This window comes from Furipterus horrens, unplaced genomic scaffold (genome assembly GCF_987537825.1).
Source record: "Furipterus horrens unplaced genomic scaffold, mFurHor1.1.pri manual_scaffold_4, whole genome shotgun sequence".
Classification (NCBI taxonomy): domain Eukaryota; kingdom Metazoa; phylum Chordata; class Mammalia; order Chiroptera; family Furipteridae; genus Furipterus; species Furipterus horrens.
The window spans coordinates 18,816,356-18,837,437 of record NW_028327174.1 but is presented as its reverse complement, the minus strand read 5'-3'; the positions used below and the strand labels follow the sequence as shown (position 1 = coordinate 18,837,437).

The following is a 21,082-nucleotide window of genomic DNA, read 5'->3' as shown; positions in this document are numbered from 1 at the left end:
CCGGCTGAGTTGGTTCTCATCATCACAGACTTAGGCCGCACTTTGCGAGCAGGCTTCCTAATGAAAGCGGAATCTTTGGGTGACGTGGGCATGGAGATGACCTGGCCGAGAAGAACATGGCAGACTGGAGAAGGTTAAGAGAAAAGCAGAGAGGGCAGGGTGAGGTGTTCCCCATGGTCTGTGATGCTAGTTGAGTCTTCAGTATAAAACATCACCTTGGAAACCTAAGGAGGAAGTGAAAGTGACGAGGTCAAGCGAGAAGCAGGGAAACATCCCTGGCATTTCTGGTGGGTATTGGCAATAGGCTTATTTATGAAGTGTGGAAGCCATAGGAAGGCAGATAAAGAGGCTCAATTTTCAGAAATCAGAGGACCAAGATGAAAGAGGCCACAATAATCCAGGTGAGCAATTGCTGGATCCTGGACTGAGATAGTAGATGTGTCGTTTAAAAAGGGGGGGGGGGTACATTTAGTAATTTTGATGAAAATAATCAAACATGATGACGTTAATGAAATCCAACAACACCAGAGAAAAAGGGTTCAGAAATAGTAAAGGAGAGAAAGAAATTAAAAATCATTTTAAAGTTTTGCTTCTTTGAGAGAGAGAAATTACAGATAGAACAAGACTGAGTGAGAATATATAGCAAATCCCGGAAAGAAAAGCAAACATACTTACGGCATGTATTTTCTTTTCTTCTGTCTCTGGACTGAAGAAGAAAGAGAATAAGGTTATTTCTTTGAACTTTGACTTATTCACTTCTGTCCAGGATCACAAAACATATGCTAAAGTTTTAGGCTGTCTAGAGCGCTTTTTGGTGTCCTCGCTCCCAACACACCAAGAGTTCTTTGAGGTCTTCCCATCTGGCACTGTCTAGGGAGATACTACAGAGGGAAGCTGCTGTCTGGGTGGTAACCAAAGACATAGACTTCATATTACTGAGCCTCAGATTGAATCTCGACTGTGGTTGTGTTCATCTCGTGAACAGAACAGAAACAGGAATGAATCACTGGTCTCCAGAAATTGTCAGTCTGACTTTGCTTTTGGAGACACGGGCGTGTGTGCTGTGGCTGTAACAGTCTTGCTTTGATTTGTGTCATCAAACTCTTGGTATTGGACTTTGAAAGGGGAAGAAAAATATTGTGTGATTGAAATGAGCTTTTCATTTGAAAAGAGAAAAGACTGTGTGTAGCTATATCTTTTCTAATTATTACCAGTAGGTATTTTTCTCTCAAGATAAATGCCGTGATTTTATGACCTTGGAACTGCTCAAGATCCACAAAACATAGTTTAATATAATTTCCTAAATGTTAGAAATTATAACAGGACTTTCAGGCTTATTTTTCTTCTAGCTGGAAATTCTGGAAGAGGAAACTGTCAAGGAGAAGCACCTCATTTTTTAGTTAAAATGAAGGCTGAGCTTGGAGAAGGGACTTAGTTTAAGGTCACAGGTCTAGGTAGTAACAGAGCCAGGAAAATCTCCAATCTATTCATTTTCAAACGAAGCCTCTTTTAACTATGCTATGCTGTTTCTTCCCAGTGTGGGCGATTATAAACTATAGAAAACTAACTGCACATCCAAGTTCTATCCACCAATAAATCAGATCTCATGTTTGATGTCTCATAATTGCCCCTGTGCATCTATCATAAAAGCATTATTATAAAATAAAGTATAAGCTCTCTGGTAATGACAGACAAGGGCTTAAATAAGAGTAGAAAAGATTTTTAAAAGACAGTAAATATTTAAGAAAAAGAACATCTTTTTTCTCTGGGTCTCCACAGGAGATATAACAAGAAAATTATGAATTCAACTCTTATTCCATGTGTGCTTGCTAAAGAACCCACCATTCTAGGACCAGGGCAAAGTGCCCAGAAAGCTTCTCAGATATAAATGTGGTAGAAGAACAGAAAAGATGAGTAGAAGAGGGAAGGGAAGGGAGTGGAACAGACATTCACGGATGCATAGCTGAGTCTGCTGTGGCTTCTGTAGGCACTGAGGCGCAGATGGTCTTCTGTCCTGGTGCATCTCCATGTTTCTTCTGTCCTAAATGTCCTCTCCCTGTCCATCTCCCTCCTCCACATCTCAATGAAAGCTCTTGTACATTTGATTTATAAGCACTGCGAATTTTGTTGCACCTCCCTTACAATTCCCAGCACTTGGACCTTGTCTTCACTTCACAAGTGAACTGATGGTCCTTGAATCACTAAATCCAGGGGAGTTTTGGGGTCTTCCCTGGATCTCTCTGCACATTTGGCCCATTGATCATTCCTTTGTTCAAGCTCTCTGCTCCCAGCTTCCATGGTACCATGTTCACCAGATCATCCTCTAATCCTTCCTCCTCTGTCCCTTTCATTGCCTTCTCTTCTTCCTCCTCCCCCAGTTCATCCTCAGCCCATTGCTGTCCTCACCCTTACATTCTTCTTCTATACGTTCATCTACTGTCATGATTATAAGGATTATAATTACTCCTAAATTTTATATGTAGAACAAATCCCCTTCCTGCAATTCAGACTCAACTATCCAACTGCCTGCCATGTCCACTGAGCACCTTCCAACCCAGCACGTGTAACCCACTCCCTCATCGTCCCCTGTCACTGGCTTCTCCAGCTGTGCTCTCAACGCCCATGCTGATGTGTGGAACTGCTACCCGCTCGTTCTCCCAAACTAGAAACCTGAAAGTGGTTTTTGGCTTCTTTTTTCCCACTTTTGTTGTTTTCTTTATCAAACCCATGACCGACCATACCATGCTAAACGACCATCCTAAACACTTCTTGAAACCACCTGTAATGACCATCATTACTACCATTGTTAGAGTTCAGAGCTGCTGCCACTTCTCTAATGTCTCCCTTGCTTGGGCACCTGAACTATTGAAATACTGTAATCCCTCGCTATATCGAGGTTCGCTTATTGTGGCCTCACTGTATCGCAGGATTTTAAAAAATATTATATTTAATTATTTATTGGAGATTTTTCACTATATTGTGGGATTTTGCGGTACTGTATATATATGTTGTTAAAGTTACGTAGGTTTAAGAGTGTAGAATAAATGTAAGGTTCCTCCTTCGTGGGGGGTGGGTCTGGAACGTAATACCCGTGATAAGTGAGGGAATACTGTACTTTCTTCTCTGAGCTGTGTCTCCATTGAACATCACCATATATACAACCCAAGGTAAACCTGCCTCGCAAGCTTAAAACCTGACGTTTCCCTGTCCTGCTGGATAAAGTCTAAAATAAGCTCACCTTAAATTCTAGCCTTAAATATGCTATTTCCTGCTTCTCTCTGATCTTATCTCTAACAATTTCCTGTTTTCAACTGTGCTTTCCCGCAACACACGAAAGCTAGGAATTCCACATATAAACGTTAGCATTTATTTGCTTTTATATCTCCTTTGCCTCTCAGTAACTTTTCAGTTCTCTTCCCTGGCCCAGTCCTGATCTTCCTTTCATCAGTCAGCACAAGTGTATCACCTCCTCCAAAATCCTTAACTTTATATGTTTTGTCACCCCCCCCCCCGCCCATTCCAACTAGATGGGTATCTTTATCAAACCCTTTGCATTAACTGAAATCATTTTCTCATTTGTATTTTTGTGAGCTATACAGTCCACTGACAGCTGTGAGAAACTTGTTAGCAACTTCCTTCCTTCCATTAAATTTAGATGTCTTTGGATAAGAATTTGGTACAGAACAGGAAAAAATCTTTGTCAGTTCCACTCTTGACAATTGAGTCAGGAAAATGACCATTTAAGGGTGTAGATAAATGGATGGGTAGTTGGATAGGTAGGTAGATAGATCGAGCCTGATGTATGTGTATATATTTTGCCTTTGGCTTTAATTTAATTTACCTTTCATTTCTTTCAACAGTGACTGAGTCACAAATATACAAGTATTTTTATTTTACCTTCTCCCCTGACATTCATATTTTAACTATATTTCACCCTTAAAAGAAGCTAAAATTCAAGGAAGATTAAGTTATTGGCTTGCACAGAACACTACGATTAGTTTAGAAGTTTCATAAGAATCTCTTCTCTCAGTCCTCTTACTCTTTTATGGCATTGCTTCTATGTGTTTTTTTTTAAACATTTAAAGGCATATTTTACATGACAGGTATTCAGACACAGGCTAAGACATGGATTTTTCAGGGTAGTCAGTTACTGTGCCAGAGAAAAGATTTTAAAGCTTTATCTACATTTCATATACAGGATGGGGCAAAAGTGAGTTTACAGTCATGACTATACAAAAATAGTTTAGTCTTATGTTATTTATAATTACGGTATTATTTTCCATACAAGCAACTGTAAACCTACTTTTGCCCCATCCTGTATATAGCTTTTGTACAAAAAAATAACAAACATACTAAAAATGCTATTCTCTTAGGAAGAAGAGAAAGGTTTCTTTTTTTGTTAATGAAATACCAAACAAGCCCAGCCTACTTGCGGGCATAATTAAGTTGGAGCATCTTTGCCTTGACCAGTGTGGCTCAGTTGGTTGGACGTCCTGCAAAGGTGAAAGGTTGCCGATTCAATTCCTGCTCAGGGCACGTGTCTGGGTTGCAGGTTTAGTCCTCGGACAGGGCACATACAAAGGCAACCGATCGATGTTTTTCTCACATCGATCTTTCTCTCCCTTTCTCCTTCCCTTTCCCTGTCTCTAAAAATAACTAAATAAAATCTTTACATTTGAGCATCTTTGACAGTAGGCTACGTAGTATCTCCAATCATGCAAATATTTTGCAAAAGTTTAGTGTAAGCAATTTTTTTGGCCAGATTCTTTTCAGGATAAAGTTGGGATCTGAAAATTGGGGCAGTTCTCACAATAGTATACACATCTCCAAAGAGTGGTTAAATAAGCTCCACTATTGTCCTAATCAATCATCTCAAGCCTTTCTTCTACCACACTCACCAAAACTTCATCACTTGGCCTGTACAGGTGTGAATGGAGTGGCAAACTTCAGATTTGAAAACACTGCTTGTAGAGTTACTCCATTTTTAATTTTTATTCCCACTACCTATGTTTTATCTGTCCACTATTTGTTTTCTGTTTTTCTTTGTGTCAGAAATGAAACAAACATACATTCCCCAAGAAATCATTCTTAGACAAATAGGTCCATTTCATTTTTCAAGTATACCCTTTAATTGTAATTAACATATTCTCTATTGTGTGTAGTAACCTCTTCTGTTGTAGTTCAAAAGCATGACTGTGTCTCAGGAAAACTTCATTTCCACACATAGGTGGCAGGCTGGATTTGGCCCACTGGTCATAGGTTGCCAGCTCTCCATTTGACTCTTTTATCTTGATTTTTAAAGTCATGGACATAAAGATCAGTGTTCCTATAATGAATAAAACTTTAGGTTATAGCAAAGATAATGAAGTCTTCAAGGGTTAGAAAAGATTAATAATTTTTAAGACCTTTTCCATTTTTGAAGTTATTTCTTATACAATTGTTAATTTCTTGAGGGGACTGAATAGATCATAATCTATTTTATGCTCTTGCCATGACCTGGTTCATGGTAGAGGCCTAGTTGTGAACAAACAAATGTGTGATTAGGACCCTGTATGCCAACGTATAAAGTTAAGTTGATCACATTGCAGACAAAATATCAGACCCAGTTTTTAAGGCTTTTTAAATTCTCTGTGCTCTGTTGTTCCAAAATATTCCAGGTTAGCTGCACTGATGTTGGGATAAAGATCAGATACATCAACAGATAATAGAGATTTGGTGTGTGCTCCCACCTGAGCCCATGTTCTGAAATGGATGCTTGTGGGGGTTTTATATGATAAACCGGGATAGATAGGTTTTTAATGCATACGGTGTGATTTTTTTCTCCAGTGTTTTAAATGTCTCATTAAAACCAAGAAGGATAACCCTTTTAGCTGTGAATGTGGGCTGAGGAGCAGGATGGATTTACTAATACCTTCGACTCCTTAGATTTGAGGTTGGCATGGGCGTGATGTCCTGGGTGAAGCTTTGGAAGTTCTTGTGGAGGATAGGTGGCTGTATGCCAGCAAAGGTGCTCTCTGCATCAATGAAAAATATACTGCAGACTCTGTGACCAACACAAAATCATAGGTTTACTTACGAAAGACCTGCAAATACATTCTACAGTCTTAAAGTATAGGAGCCATAACTTGTACTTCTTGTTTCTTTTAAACTTAATTATAAAAGTAGTAGTAATCATACTAAATTTAAAGAGTTCAAATTTAAAATGTTAATAATTAAAACTTAAAGAACTCCCTCTCCTCTTTCTGCTCCTTGATCCCTATTTCTACTTCCCTTCTTACATACATCTATTAACAGATTGATCTTTGTCTTTTTACACTTTCTCTCTCTCTATACACTTGTCTACGTGTGTGAAATCTAACTGGGAAAATAAATATAGGTATATATATACATGTGTGTGTAGATATATATGTAGATATAAATAAAAATATAGATATCATTCCATGCTAGAGATGTAAATCTCCCTCATTCATTTAAAGTACTATCTGTTATATAACCACTTTGTACTTTCTTCCCCTCCCCCTTGAAGCACTGTGCTATCCTTATAGCAATACATAACCAAAGATGCTTGTAGTAGTTAATTAAGGAGATGAAAACAGCTCTTTTTATGATGAGGAAATGAATATTTACTTTCATTTATCTAGTTTTAGTTGATTCATGAATAATTGTTGATAACCTTGTAAAGTTTTGCCAGTGCTCTTCCAAATGTATCCTTGGTTCTCACTGTGACGTATTTTCTATGTTACTGTTTGTTATAATTATAAAGCCATGAGGACCCATGCTTACAAATGTACATATACAGATTTATTTATTTCAAGGAGACAATTCACACGGCCATGCTCCGCGTGAAGAGCATTATGGCACGTACCTGCCTTTGTGACAACGGCACCCTAACAGATACAGTTTTCAGGAGTCGCGCTTTCAGAAGATTCTTCCACTCTACAATAATTGCTACATGCTTTTAGCCATATTAACAAAGAGCATCTTTAACCTTCTATGTGCAGAAATCTTTATACCTTACAATTCGGGCAGCTATTTTAAAATTTTCCAAATTCACTTGCAGCTCTAGTTTCTGCAAGATCTACCCATCTATTCCAACTGTGTCAGACTGACAAAAACAGAAGAAAACAAGAATAGACTCTACATGGCACTCAGGTTGGCTGAGAGATAAGCTGACAAAGCGAGAATTGGATGATGGGAGGAAAAATGTACCATCACTTGAAAAAGAGCTCTTCTCTTTCAAGCTATATATAACTTAGCCATTGTAAATTGAGTAAGACTATTAATAGTAATAATTATAATAACGCCTTACATTTGTCTAGTGTCTAGTGTTCCTCAAATTTTAATTCATTTCATCTTTATGACAGTTCTATCAATTAGTCAGGACAGAGCCTATTATTTCCTCCCTACTTCCCACCTCTGCAGGTACTTCCTGCTGCTCTTTCCAAACCTGGTGATCAGATTTGAAGAAGTAAAACTCCCAGCCTTGAATATCTCCCAGAAGTCATTATATTTGGGCATCATACTTGGTGATATGTAAGAATGAGGAAATTTCTGCTGTGGCTAACATCCCCTCAGGGAGAATAGAAATCACTGAAAAGAACAGGTCAGATAACTTGAAATTATTGAGGTGATGCTACTTTTTTGAAATAGAGACATGTGACAGTATTAAAAATGGATAGTATGAATTAATTCCTAAAATTTATTCTTAATTATATCACAGAATCATTTGGATTCCATTCCTTTTCTTAATAAATTAGCCACTGATAATCATAATTATGACCCTTAGGTGCAATAAGACAAGGGAATGCCTCCTGAATTATTACAAGGTGTTCATTTATGTCTACTCTGTATGCTAATTATATGTACAGGTGACCAATTTTTAAGAAGTGTTCATTTAGGTCTACTCTGTATGTTAATTATATATATATATATATGTATATGAAGTTAAATTTTAACAATGGTAACATTTCTTTAGAACAAAGCCCCTATTCCAAGTGCTGAATAAAAATAATTCTATTTTTTATGGATTTTTTCCTCTAGATTTCTGTTTGGTATCCATGGTCTTGACTTATTTGTTCATTAGCCAGAGGTCATTATTTGAAAAAAAACAATAATGCTGAGCATTTATAGCATGGCTTATTGTAAGCCAATGTTTTCATTTTCATATACATTGTCCAGTTTACTATATAAGCCCCCAAAGGTATTATGACCAGCATTTTGTAAAATAAACCTCAGGAAGCATAAGTGCTTTGCTCAAAGCCACGTGGCTAATAAATGGTGGAGAAGAAACCCAATTCCATCTGTCCACGTCAAGAACTTTTTCTATCAAACCACAGCCATCCTAGAAACTCACCTCCCCGACCTTGTGTCAGGAGGCATCAGTGGCTGTGGGCCTCTCCACTTGGAAGCCCATGTGGCTGAGTTTCTTTCCCGTGCCAGTCAGAGGAGCTAGTATCAACTAAGAGATCAGAGATTCAGAAAATGTGTTGTAACCCTGATTATCAGTGAAAAGGGATAATGTCCCCAATATTAGATTGTGTTCTATCCACCTGAAGAGGTATATCGAATGCATCATTTTGTAGAGAAATGACTTCATTTTTCCTATAATACGGCCAAGGCTGTGATAGAGTGGGACCTTTTGTGATAGCTCTTTAGTGTATATAAGAAGAGTACGCTTTGAAAGGAAATATAGGTGTGGGCATTCTCCATTCACCATGGATACAAAACAGATTTTCTGCCTTTGATGAAAAGAACAGGCAGTGCCCATTCTAAGGAGAGAGGGTGTGAATAAGAGAGAGCGCTGGACGAGGTTTTATTATCACCTCTCATTTCTTTTTATTCCATTCTAATCAGAAACTTGTTATTAAACAAGCTGCCCTGTAATTAATAAGTGACGTAGAAAAGTCACTGCCTTGAATATGCTCATATGAAAAAGGGCACACAAAGGTGAGGGACACCTCTAAGGAAGAAGGGCCTTTGCCAGTAATAATTATCTGAAAGGAACAAACAGTGCCCAGGAAGTCAGGCTGGAGTCACAGAAATAGAAACCCAAAACATTAGGGCAGGCCTCTGCTCTTTAATGAAATATTGCTGATGCTGAATACTAATTTCCAACTAGAGCAATGCTTTAACAAAGCCATCCTGCCCTTCTCCATTCTGGAATACTAAGGAGAAATGTTTTCTGTATTTATTAAGCCCCTTATAATTATTTCTGACATGTAAAATATACTGGAGATAGAGAGAATAGTAGAAGATTGGGATGTGATGTCAAGTCTTCAAAGAATTGAACAAGCAACCCCAGCAATAACCATGCTTTCAGTATGACACTGCCATTTAATAAACCAACAGAGAAAATATTCAATATTAAAAGGAATTCTGTCAACATTCTGGGACTAGTGTAATTTTGAACAATCAGGCATAATGGCAAGATCAAGCTTCATGCTTTGGTGTAGGACTTGTACTTCTGTGAAATTATAGAACTTACAAATAATGGGGAATGAGAAATAGGCAATGATGGAATGGAGGGAAGGAGGTGGGAAGCTGGACATTCTAGTTCTGACCCCTCTGACCTTACCGATATGCAAATGGTTCCATTATGTCAAGACAGCAGAGGTGAAGCCATCAAGGTTTCCCAAGAATGTTCGATTTCACCCCAGAGAAAGATAAGTTTGGCATTTGGAATGGCTGAGAATATATGAAGTGTTGTGTCATTAAAATTTATGATCACAATTAATTCACATTTGTTAAGGACCAAGTCACCTGAGTTGAATCATGTGGGGGAATCATTAAAAAAAGGATAATGTGAAATGACAGCAGGTCTGCAGAGTGGCCAGTGATGTGGTCTTTTTCTTTTCCCTTTTTTTTAACTTTCCACTTGGTGTTTGGAGATTATTTGGTGTTTGAGGAATCAAGGTCATTTGTTGGCATGTGGCTATGGTATGAACTAAGTAGAATCTTTTTCAATTTCACTCAGGTTAAGGGGTTAAAACATGTGGCAATATGACAAAATAAGACTCCTATAAGAAAATAGGAATGGTGCTCGTTGAGGATAATTCTGTGCCTGGCACTGTGTTCAGTTGACTTAACGATGTTCTCAGATAGAAAGCCTGCGCATGGGATGACTTTCCCACAAAGTTGCTGAAACAGTCCACTTCTGGTTCTCCAATGGCTCATCCTCTCAAATAAGAAACCAGACACTCTGTGCGGCTCTTGATCACTCCTGTTCTTCACATTGTCTTGGTTGCAGAGCACATAGGACAGCATCTCTTCATGCCTCTGTTGTCTGTGTAGATAATTCCCAGTTGAGGATGTTGACATTGGTTGCCAATAGAAATTTTGTGTTTCCTGGAAATTCTATTTTCCTTCTAATAACTGAATTACTATAAGGAAATTTGTTTCTTCTCTAGCTCTTCGGTCCCCTTCTTCTACTTCTATGAGTTCTAATCCTAGAATTGCCCCTCACTTGCTGATATGTTGGGCAGATCAGTATTTCTGGGACCCACATGCTCATCTAGGAATTGGAGGCTGATTATCACTAATATCTCATTTCAAAATGGAAGTCTGCTGGTCTGTGAGTTTATAAGTTTGTGCTCTCTGAACATTGTTGGTGGTGAGCTTTCACAGGTACAGATGTAGGATTAAGATCAAAACCGTATGTACTTGGTCTCACCGTTCCATTTTCTGTCTATTCTCTTTATACCAGATGAGGCTGCATGCTGACCCTTTTATTCAAAATTCTAATTCTTTATTAGGGTGCTACTTTACACATCAGTACTTCCAACTTGAGATTGCCAAAGAATACTCCATCTCCAAGGCACTCGAAAGAGGGGTAAGTGTTCCCTTCCTCAATGCCAGCTGCTTGGGGACCAGCAAGTGTCTCTAAAGTCTTGTGGCAGCTGGACCACAAAAAGGCGGTTCAGTGCATCCTCAGAATATCCAGGTGAAATTCCTGCTGGGCCTGCGAACTCCTCATTCTCTCAACTGATGGTACATCCATTTTAGAACTGAAAGGAAAAAAGGTTTCAGTCTTTGTGTGATATAACAACGAGGAGCTCAGTGCACATGAGCATTCAGCGATCGTTTCCTTCTAGTCCTTGTATTATTTTCTCTTTGTGATTTAAATTTCTATTTCAGGTTCCTAGGCAGCCATTTCTAAGTTGCCCATGTGACCTCAAAAAGTTGGGACTTAAGCATAAGCCAAATTTTTAGAAAATAAAGAAAGGAAGGGAGAAAGGAAGGAAGGAAGGAAGGAAAAAAGAGAAAGAAAGAAAGAAAGAAAGAAAGAAAGAAAGAAAGAAAGAAAGAAAGAAAGAAAGAAAGAAAAGAAAGAAAGGAAGGAAGGAAGGAAGGAAGGAAGGAAGGAAGGAAGGAAGGAAAGAAGAAAGAAAGAAAGAAAGAAAGAAAGAAAGAGAAAAAAGAAAGAAAGAAAGAAAGAAAGAAAAAAGAAAGAAAGGAAGGAAGGAAGGAAGGAAGAAAAGAAGAAAGAAAGAAAGAAAGAAAAAGAAAAAAAGAAAGAAAGAGAAGGAAGGAGGGAAGAAGGAAGAAAGGAAGAAGCTGAACACTGGACAGTCTTACTGGAGTGGAATTGCACAGTTGTTAAAATTCCATCTTTGCTGTCCAGGTCAATTTCACTTCAGTGACTGTGAAAAAATATGGATTATGATGTTTAAGAAGTTAAGCAAGTAATCCTTTTATGTTAGTTAAAACCTAACCTTAGAGAAAACCTACTAGACCTTGAAGTGAGTGTCTGACAACATCGTAAGCTCTGATGACGTTTTAGGTCGTTCTGACATATACTGTGATTTACCTGTGCGCTCGCAAAATAAAGGGGAATGGAATTATATGTGAATATATACCACAGTGAATTTTTAAAGCCAAATTATCCCTGGGTTGAAAGGATTTCCTATGACCACAACCAATTTTCCTAAAACCTATATTAATATTTTTATACCAAAATGGCAAACCTGTTGATTGTTAGTCCTTAGTTGTAGCTGGAGGCTAGTCCTATACAACTAGACAAACTAAATGTAATATAATAACAGCATACGTTTTTTGAGTGCTTGCCATGTGCCATGCACTGGGTAAAGCATTTTAAATGGATTCGTTTATTTATCCTCACAACCCTGAGCAGCAGAACTATTTTTATTCCCATTGTATAGATGAGGAAACTAAGCCATAGGAGAAAATAACTGGTCCAGCCCATAAAAGGTAGAGTCAAGATTTGACCTTAGGAGGCCTGATTCCATGACACAACAGTTAGGTACATGCTCTCCTCAGAGGTCCTATTTACTCCTTTTTATTCTTGCAGTTTCTTTCTTATTTGATACTTTCCACATTCAGTGAACATCTCCCAGAATTTAAGTCATAGAGGAGGAGTAAATTATATATTTTTTTAAGAGAGAGGGAAAGGTAACAAAATAGAGAAGAGCAACATCAATGTGAGAGAGAAACATTGATCGATTGCCTCTTGTATGTGCACCAACCAGGAATCGAAACCCGCAACCTAGGCTCATGCCCTGACTGGGAATCAAACCAGTGACCTCTCTCTTTGTGGAACAATGCTTAATCAACTGAGCCACACCAGTAAGGGCTAGAGGAGTAAATGGTATCTTGAAATGATGATCGGTGAGAATTAATTTTGCTTCAGAGTGCATCTAACTTATTCTAAAAGCAGGAGATGCTGGCTTCATTGTGGACGAAAATGCCAGTAGGTAGCAAAAAAATGAGCCTAAGGTCCAGACCAATTTGGAGAGTACAATTTAGTCTCTTGCCTACAAATTTCACTCGTATACAAAGGAAAGGGGCTATGTAAAGAAGCCACCTTCTGATGTGGATCTCTGTTCATAATGACATTGGTTTGGTGGCCATGGTGGGGCAAGGGGAAAAGAAGCAACATGATAGGATAGACCCTGAAACTAAGCTGCCTGGATTCCAACCCCGGCTCCACCACTTCCTACCCATGTGTTCTGGGGCGAGTTCCTTGTTGCCTCTGTGGCTCTGTTTCCGGTTCTGTAAAAGAGAAATAATAGGACTTAGAGTTCATACAAATAAAACATTTAAAACAGCTCCTGGCACATTGTCAATACCTTAAGGGTATTTGCTGTATCATCATCTTCATCCTGAGGGCCCCCAAACACTCTGTGGCAAAGATATCAACAGTGGTTTTATATTTAGACATTGTTAGGGCTTTTATATAGAAAAAGAAAAATAATAGATTAGATTTATCTTTGACTTTGCTAAGTAGAGCAATTCTCAGATCACCTAGATTTATTTTGGTTTTAGAGTTTGAGTGGTAATTTATAAGTTATTCAACTAACGTGTTGCCATGACTCAGTCGGAAGAAGGAATTTTGCTCCCAGTGAAAGAGGATTTAGCATATTAATTGAATGATTATAAAATAGAAACAGACTGACCAGTATCCTGAAAAATCTGAAGATGGGAGTGGCAAAAATGGGAGCTAATCCTGCCTGCAAAGTCCAAGTGATTAGGGAAACTGGGATTTGGAGTTTGACATGGCAAATTTATTTTGGGATGATATTGGTGAAGTGTGGCTCATAAAGCACAGTTCTGATCGATTCCCACACATTTAAGTCTTCACCCCTGCTTTCTTCCGACAGTTGGAACGGATGCTCTCTGACCCCCTGGGATGGCATCCTTGGGGTTGAGAGACGCTTTCTTCCCTCAAGGTAACTTGGTCCAACTCTGCCTGCTCAGTGATGGGGGGAGCCTGGCAAAATTCCAGAGGTGATTAGTGTTGTATCTATTATTTCACAGAGTTCAGTGTGTTTGGGTGGAAGAAAGGGAAGCCTGTAATTTCATAGCTGTAAGAACATTTCTGCTAACCCTCTTTTTATTCTAGAATTCTGAAAGGATCTCAACATTCAAGATGATTTGAGGGCATTGTGCGGAGTGGAAAGCACCCACAGTTGTTACTAAATCTTAATGGTGCAAGTGGGAAGAGTATAAATATTTTCTCTAAAATATTGATTATCATTTTGACCCATTTCTTTTGTGAGATCAAAATCCTCCTTTCAATTATTTAAATTCTGAGAATTTTTCTCCAAGAAGTATAAAATCAGAGTTGGAAGCTTGACTTAGACCAGTTAGGAAAAAGTGTTGCATTTTAAAATTTTGCCAGCACTACTTTATTTAGAAAAAAATATATGACTCAGGTTAAACCAAATTTTGAGCTACCATTTCAATACCCATATTCATCCTTGCCTGTAAAGTGTAAGCATTCTTCTTATATTTATAGGTTCTTTGAATTACATTCTAAATGACTGCCATGCAAAAAATTTAGAGCAACAATCATGCCGTGCCTTTTTGTTATCACGTGTTCTTTTCATCAAATGCTTCGTAATTTCGTTGCCCTTGCATAATCGGGTGAAGATGCTCCACCCAGAATTCATGGTCAGCTATGTGGACTCTAGCTGCCAAAGGCGCTTCTCCATGTGAACAGAGCGCTTTGCTCAGCCAGTGTAGACATGGCCAGATAAACAATGGAACTTCTCCTTTGAGAGCTGAAGGTTGGATTGCTCTAAATCTTTAACTCAAAAAATGCATCCAGGTTTGATGAGCGGTTAAAATGCCTTCTTTTTAGTAAAACGGGACCTTAAATTGACAGTAATGTGAAGAATAGCATAATTTATAATGAACTTGAAAGGCAGTAGCACTCACAGTTGCACAAGGTAATCAAGGGTCTATCAAATCAAGGTTTTAACATGAGCTTAAATGTCTGTGACAGGGAGGTTGTTCTTGCAAGTTTATATCTGTCAGGTCTTAACACTACACCTGTCAGAGTGCAGCGTGGCCTTGTCACTTTTAACCAAGATGTCACATATATTGTGGGAAACAACCTGCTTTGTGTTTTCTCCTCTAGGATTTTACTAAGAAAGCCAAGGTAAAAGCCTTTTTTTTTTTTTAACCCAGCAATTTTATTTTGCAGATTCTCAGGCTGCTGCGGTGAGTGACGGAGTGGGTTGACAACTGTAGTTACTCCACTCAGTGCTGAATGGCTGCAGGGAACAAAATCAGACTTGCCCAGGGAAGTCTGCCCAGGGTGAAACAAGTACCTTTGAGGTTTAAATCAGGTGTGTGAAGAATGCTGGAAACGGAATACTCGGGGTTTTGTTGCTCTTGTTATTTATTTTAGTTTTAGTTTAGTTTCAGTTTAGTTTAGTTTGTTTGTTTTGCATTTATATTTGTCAAGGAAAGTGGGAAGAATTGTGGCTTTGCCTGTTCTCCCAACTCATTTAATGCTATAAAATACCCACAAAAGGTTAACCTACCCTCTCTCCTAGGATTTGCTACACTTTACTCCACTGCCTTGAAAAGCACAATTGTGGTTTTTCATAGTCAAAACAATTTTGGAGCTAATCTAAACATTGAAAATTGACGTTTCACAGGCTTTATTTACAACTTGTCGATTTCCTTAGAAAAAGAAATGCTATTGGTAATTTATGAGTTAGCTGCAAATTACTCAAGGAAACTATGTTCAAGTTATCTTTAAAATATATATGTTTACATTGTCTTTAAAAAGTAGTTAAATGGCTCAGAAAAATCAAGCTAAGGTATCTTTTTTTTTTTCAGAAAATGTCAACCACATTTTCTTACAGGATGAAATTGTACTTAATAGCCTCTTTCTAATTCATTCAGAAACTACACTATTTTTGTTGCTATATTTTGTTAGAAAGGAAGGAGAGGCTGTTTCTACAGGTGTCATAGAAAAATCAATACTGAGCCACGGATTATTGGATCCCGTAGAACCATGGAGACTTGGCACTGAAATTCTTACCAAGGTGAGTAGGAGCATTGATTTTCCTTCTCATGCCTAAAGAAATATGACACATGGAATAGAAGCTAAATTTAAACTTGGAAACAAGTCTTTTTTGAAACTCTGCCTTCAAAAAAAATAGTGACCATTTTTTCAAAAAATTAAATGAGGAAATGGAATGAGAATTTTTGTCATATTTTTCTCTTAGATTTACTTATTTTCTTTAGTCCTTTGAGTACTTCTGAAGAAAAAAAATGAACTAAAAAAAAAATAGAACTATTTGTCCAACATTTTATCTGTAATTCAGATCCAGTGATTTTCTTACGATATACTTGTGTTACACAGTATAAAACAGTCTCTCCCTTAAACCTATAACCAAGAGTGCAATAGTCCTTCAGCTTCTAAGAAAAAGCGTATTATTTACATAATCATATTTTAAAATATGAGCCTATCCCTAATCTTCCTTATTTAAACAGTATGTTTTTCTAGCTAATTTGTTCCAGAATATTTAGACACATACTTCCTTAATTGTTTACATATTTTACAGTTTCTTCGAGATTTTGCAAAGTTGCAAAGCTATACCTAACACATCGGTTGTTTTACCGCATTGCTTAGCATTCCATCCATGCAGGCAGATGGTGCTCCTAGGTTTGGAAGGATAAATCCCAGGGGAAGTAAGCTGAAGAACATTTTATGCATCACTCATTCTATTATGAGCCCTCTGCTGTTCCATCTTTACAAGGTAAGAGATTTATTGTGTGCCGGCTTCTGGCAGTAGAAAATGACGTGTGCTAATGGCTTTTGCTTCGAAGTGTATGTGTTTGGAACTCATAATGGGGAGTATAGAGATCGTTTTATAAGTAAAAGAATAATTGGAACAATTTAAGTTACTCACGCACGCTCTAGCACGTTCATCTGTCCCCAGGTAGCATTTGGTTGTTCTACCCTGGGACCCACATTCTGTAGTATTGTCTTCCTCGTGTTAAGTGAGGTGGTAAATTGGTCATTTTTATATTGAATTTGAGCAGAGTATGTGATCAGGAAAGATAATTCAGGTCTCAATGTAGAAAATTACCAAATTACCAGTTTGCTAAGCCTGGAGGTAGATATAATTTGAGTTTTAATATTTTGTGGAATCAAAAATTGATTCTGAGAAAATTAAAATATAAAATGCCAGCAAGTTCATGGCAATATATAAAATTGCCTTACTATCATTTTTTTTTTCTTATTGCTAGCAAGTGGAAAATTCTTACTCGTTTTTTCCTTATTCTAAATTTTTAGACTGGCTGAACCAACAACAACCTGACAATTTATACTCTAATTTTGGATCATCTAGTTAATACCTTAATGCTGATTATCTTCAAAGACAATGTCCTGTAAGGAAGACTATTTGAATGCTGCTACTGCATTAATAATAAAATAACAGGGAAAATGCAACATTCTGGATACAACATCTGATGAGGTGAGATTTTATCATGTCCCATAAAATGAGATTACAGTTGATTTTATTTGTCATTATCCCAGCCCCAAGAAAGTTTTTATTTAGCCACTTGACACAGAAATCTAAAATATAAATGCCAATTTGAGGTATTTAAAACCAAGCTATTTAATGTATTTTCTTTGTGTATTAATTACACTATTTTACTATTTTTCATCCTTTCCAGCTTAGAAAATCATGACTCATTAAGCATGCAACATATTTAAATAAAAATAAATTATGTACATTATAATTGTTATGGGAGGGAAAGGCATACTATTCTCTAATTTTGGATAAGGTTTAACTGTTGATGTGTGAATATTTAAACGTGAACAAACCCAAGACAATGGCATACTTTAAAGTGCTGTAAAGTTAAAATGGGAAATAAAAATGTTGTGGTAAGTGGCAGCCTTATTTTTACTGTTGTAATAATATAACATCTGCCTGAGGGGAAAAAAATACATACAAAAGACAATGAAGAGACAAGTAAGGAGCTGGACATAAGGAAAGCTCCAGGTGCCTGTAGATTCAGTTTGAGGATATTAAGTATGTAGCCCTCTTTATTTGGTACATATACTATAATGCATCAGAGTGGTCAGGTGCTGTCCACGTACTCCAAAAATGCAAGTGTTTTCCACATTGTTTATGTTTACACCAAAATTTCCCACAATATATAAATTATATTTTATCTGTGTCTGAGTAACATGATAATAGCTGTTCTCTCTTTGGATTAAACCCATCACGTGACTTTTCCTAAAATGTTACAAAGACAAATGTCTACTAGATAATTTGTGGTCTGTAAAATATTGTGAATTTCTGTGGCGAAAGTGGCAATTAATTGAAGCATAATTATCTTAAATGTGACAATAGTCTGGGAGGCCACATTTGGCCAGCACAGTGTCTTGGATTCATTACCATATTCTTCTTTTTTTTTTTGCATGCTCTGTTGTCATCCTCTAGGTTCTTTCTGGGTCCATCTCTCTTTTGTTTCCCTTTGACGCTCTATTGTATTCCAGTTGGCAGTTAAAGGACAGAAACAGAGCAATAAGGCCGCATGGCTACATTTTCCAGTGCCACCAACTGCGAGTTAAGCTGACTAACATCGTGAAAGCCCGGTCCATTTCGGTCACAGCAGGCATGGCAGGTAAAAGCATTTCTGTATTAAAGTACACCATTTGTTTCTGCAGGGTCTTGGTCTAATTTCTCTTGTTTGCCAGTTGGGGGGAAGAAACGAAAATAGGTTGAGGACCAAATGCCTGGGGTATTTAATCAAACACCCAGTAACTCTTAATGATAGGGTGCAGAAATTTCACTTTCAAGGATTAACTGTGGTGGATTTTGTCCACACAAATGCGTGTCTCCTTCTACCCAGCATTTTATCTAGTACCTTTTTGCCAGTGCCTATATACAATGCAGCACAAGAATCCCAGATAGTTTTCATAACCTCCTGGGTTACCAGAAACTAAACGTGCAAAGTGAAAATGCCCATGAAATATAGGGATTTCTGGGGTTCCTCAAACAGTACATTTACATGCTATTGTTTACTTCTATTAAAACGAGACATTTTTTTAGCTCGATGTAGTCCCATTTATTTATTTTTTTCATTGTTTCCCTTTATATATCATATAAAATATTGCTACGAGTGATGTCCGAAATTTTACTGCCTAGATTTGCTTCTAGAATTTTTATGGTTTCAAGTCTATCATTTAAGTCTTTAATCCATTTTGAATTTATTCTTGAGCGTAAAGTAAGAAAGGTGGTCTAGTTTTATTTTTCTGCACAAATCTGTCCAATTTTTTATTTCACTGTGTTCTGTTAATTTGATGACTATTTCATAAGTGGTAAGTACAAACTTCCTTAAATATTTTATGAAGCTCATTTAATCAAGCAAACAAAGCACATCACTGTATTGATCCTTGACCTTTTGACCTGTCACCTTGACGTGTCTGATGCCTTTCTCTCATGTCCTTGTGATGAGAGCTGAGGGAGCAGAAAGGGTGAGGAAAGGTGTCAGCCCTTCTTTGTTGAGCAGAAGCAGGCTGCAGAATTGTCTCCTGAGGGGGATTTCCTTGCAAGTGGTGAAATTGGGATGAATAATGTCAGTTTGCACTCATACTGAATATATTTTTAGGAAGCTTAAGAGGACTATACAAGAGTCACCTAGGAGAGATAAATGTAATGTACATTTAAGGTGGGAAAACTAAATTGCTGAGACGTGTCAGATTATAGTGATAATATTAAGCTCATTTTATAGATAAATCTAAATATTCCTCAGCCAGTTCCTGCATGCCATATACTGACATAAATTTTACCAAGTCTCTTCTTCACTAGAGCTTAGAGCCTTGACATTCATCTTCTTACTTTGGAGTCTACCCTAGTTTGTTTTGTTTTACATTCTAGGCCCATTCTATGGGTGTATCTTATCAGGTTGGATCAAAAGTTACCATAGGGTGTCATGTGAAAATAAAATAACTTTTTTTAGAAGTTTTAGCAAAAAAAAAAAAAAAAAAGGAAAAAGTAGAATGATCAACAGTGTCATGATTGTACCTGGAATCTTTTCAAAAATATGAGGTTCCTTCTGTGTTAGCCGTCAGATAAATTCTTTGACTATTTTGCTCTCAAGTTGACACAGATTTTTTATTTATAAATGTCCTTGGGGATCCACGACAGATCTGTGATACTCATTTATTTTCTATAGAAAAGTTCAGGACCAATACATTCAAAACATTTCAAAGTTCCCATGTACTTCTCTGCTTGACTAACTCAGCACTGCGTGGACATACCCAGATTCTTTTGGACACTCGACATGGCCACCCACGCTGCCCTTCAGTGCACTAAATGACCTCCTCATTGTCTGAGAGCCCGAGATGTAATGTTTGCTGCATTGGCGCTGCCTGGTTTTCAAAACCATTTCTCGAGAGAGTCGTGGTTTGGGCCAAGAGGTAAAAGGGTGGGAGACAAGGATTATATTTTGGCTTTTTTTTCCCTAATATGTTAAATAAAAAACACTGGAGAACAAAATGTCCTTCTTTTGTTTTTGGTTCAAATAATAGCATGAAATGTGAATCATAGCATAATTGTCATGGAGAGGAGAAAGGGAAGGAGTTAATCACCCCTTAGCTACTCTTGTTCTCAGGGACCCACTATGCTATCTGTTAATAAGCTAAAAGAAAGGGTGTGCTGTTTCTCGCTAAGATGACATAAAAAAAACAAAACAAAACAAAAAAAAAACAAAGCAGTCCTTTAAATAGATTCATTTTAATATAAGAAGGTCAGAGGTCCATAATCCAGGATAAATACATGCATCCACATGTTCATATGCATATACTTATCCAAATATTTCTGCTAAGTACTAAAAATGGTGGCGAGAACAGGGCTTCCTAAGGGTTTGGGGACCTGGTATTTTTTTGGATTAAGTGAGTACCAAAGCAAGGCGATTTATAATTTGGAGCATTGGGTTTTAGCTTAGAATTTCACTGAGATTTTATATTCTGTTCGATTATGCATTGTGATGGTTTTGTTATAAAAAAAATGTTTTAACTTCCTTACCTTGGAGTAAATCTGGTATTTGAGATGAGTGGGCCATGCTTGCCCTTTTATTACTTATTCAGAGAACATTTATTGATCTTCTGCTTTGTGCTAAGCACTATTTTACCCCTCTCCAACATTCTCTCAGAGCCCAGACACTTTTATCTAAGTCTGAAAAAGCACCAAATAGAGATACACAAGGTGTGAAGCTGATGAATTGATAGGTGATTGTAAAATGCCATAATAACTTGATACTGTGCACATTTTTCTGCTCACAGATTTTATATGACCATTGTCAGAACTTA

The 21,082-nt window shown here is 37.5% G+C and overlaps 2 long non-coding RNA genes across 5 annotated transcripts in view; both read left to right on the top strand.

Annotated features, from left to right (window-relative positions):
• Nucleotides 1-14,938: 14,938 nt before the first annotated feature.
• LOC150011213 (uncharacterized) lies at nucleotides 14,939-17,216 on the top strand. Its single transcript, XR_016510653.1, has 4 exons — nucleotides 14,939-15,089; nucleotides 15,689-15,797; nucleotides 16,320-16,514; nucleotides 17,054-17,216. It is a non-coding gene; the product is annotated as an uncharacterized LOC150011213 (long non-coding RNA).
• Nucleotides 17,217-18,239: 1,023 nt separating this feature from the next.
• Nucleotides 18,240-21,082, top strand: part of LOC150011211 (uncharacterized) — a 112,179-nt gene continuing 109,336 nt past the window's right edge. For all 4 annotated transcript variants that reach the window (XR_016510649.1, XR_016510651.1, XR_016510650.1 and 1 more), the window contains exon 1: nucleotides 18,240-18,393. This is a non-coding gene — a long non-coding RNA (uncharacterized LOC150011211). The remainder of the gene's footprint in view (nucleotides 18,394-21,082) is intronic.